This window comes from Symphalangus syndactylus, chromosome 14 (assembly GCF_028878055.3).
Source record: "Symphalangus syndactylus isolate Jambi chromosome 14, NHGRI_mSymSyn1-v2.1_pri, whole genome shotgun sequence".
NCBI lineage: Eukaryota > Metazoa > Chordata > Mammalia > Primates > Hylobatidae > Symphalangus > Symphalangus syndactylus.
In genome coordinates, this window is record NC_072436.2 from 64467622 (window position 1) to 64469370 (window position 1749).

The following is a 1749-nucleotide window of genomic DNA, read 5'->3' on the forward strand; positions in this document are numbered from 1 at the left end:
AAAATTTGTGTCACTTTCATAGGCAATAACAATGAAAGTGAACAGGATAAAAACAAAACAATGTTATTAAATGGTGTTGGATGCTTCCCCACAGAGGCTGTGCAGGATGAGTGCTCTGCTCAGAAACGAGTTTTAGCAAAGTGTGAGGACAGTTTTGCAAACATGTTTCATATTCCAACTCAGTAGACACAATTTTTCACAAAGTAACATTCTTCCTTTTCTGATATTTTCTACTGTATGTTATTCCATCTATTTCGTTTTATCTTTTAAAGCACTCGAAGGTGGGTAGAGGCAAGAAGTATAAAAACAGGTGGGGGTCGAGGCTGAGCGGCGGTAGTGAGGGCTCATACCTTCCACTTTTGTGCATGTTCAGATTTAATTTGCAAATTAAAAAGAAGTTTTTTGTTTGTTTGTTTGTTTGTTTGTTTTTTCTTTTTTTGAGATGGAGTTTCGCTCTGTCGCCCAGGCTGGAGTGCAGTGGCGCAGTCTTGGGTCACCGCAAACTCCGCCTCCCGGGTTCACGCCATTCTCCTGCCTCAGCCTCCCGAATAGCTGGGACTACAGGCGCCCGCGACCACACCCGGCTAATTTTTTGTGTTTTTAGTAGAGACGGGGTTTCACTGTGTTAGCCAGGATGGTCTTGATCTCCTGACCTCGTGATCCGCCCGCCTCGGCCTCCCAAAGTGCTGGGATTACAGGCGTGAGCCACCGCACCCGGCCTTAAAAAGAAGTTTAAAAAAAACTAGTTTGGATTCAGTATACTAACTTTATAGCTCACTAAGCGGTCACACCCCATAATTGGAAAAACTGTGTGCAAAATACGTAAAGCCCTAACACTGTGCAGAGATTTTACCTGGACATAATCAGCAGATTGAAAGTGAATGAAGAAGGAAATTGCCCTCCCACTGTAGTTGATTATCTACTGAGGTGGCCACCAAGAACTCCTCCCCGCCCTGTGCACTCCGCCACCCCCACATCCAGAGGTGAAGCCTATTTGCCCTCCCCTTGCATCTGGCCTGGCCTTGTGGCTGTTTTCACCCCTAGAATGCACCCCCACTAGGATGCACCAGAAGCAATGCTCTGGGACTTCCAAGTTAAGACCTCAAGAGGACTAGCAGCTTCTGATTGTTATCATTTGGGATGCTCCTTCTGGCAATGAGCCACCACTTTGTGAGGAAGCCCAAGAAGCAACACAGAAAGACCCATGCTCTCGTGTTTGCACCACACCCTCTCTCAACTATAACTACCTAATAAAACTTAAAAAAACACTGAGGCCCTGGGCTAACAGCTCCAGCTAAGCTTCTAGCTGGCAGCCAGCAGCAACTGCCAGCCGCATACTTCCTATCCATGCCTATGGCTTCACACCTCGAAAACACAGGATGACCCGGCGCGGTGGCTCACGCCTGTAATCCCAGCACTTTGGGAGGCCGAGGCGGGCGGATCACGAGGTCAGAAGATCGAGACTATCCTGGCTAACACGGCGAAACTCCATCTCTGCTAAAAATACAAAAAATTAGCCGGGCGTGATGGCGGGCGCCTGTAGTCCCAGCTACTCGGGAGGCTGAGGCAGAAAAATAGCGTGAACCCGGGAGGTAGAGCTTTCAGCGAACCGAGATCGGGCCACTGCACTCCAGCCTGGGCGACACAGCGAGACTCTGTCTCAAAACAAACAAACAAACAAACAAACAAACAAACACAGGATTCCCAGTTAAAATTGATTTTTGAAAAGATAGTGAAAAATTATTATCA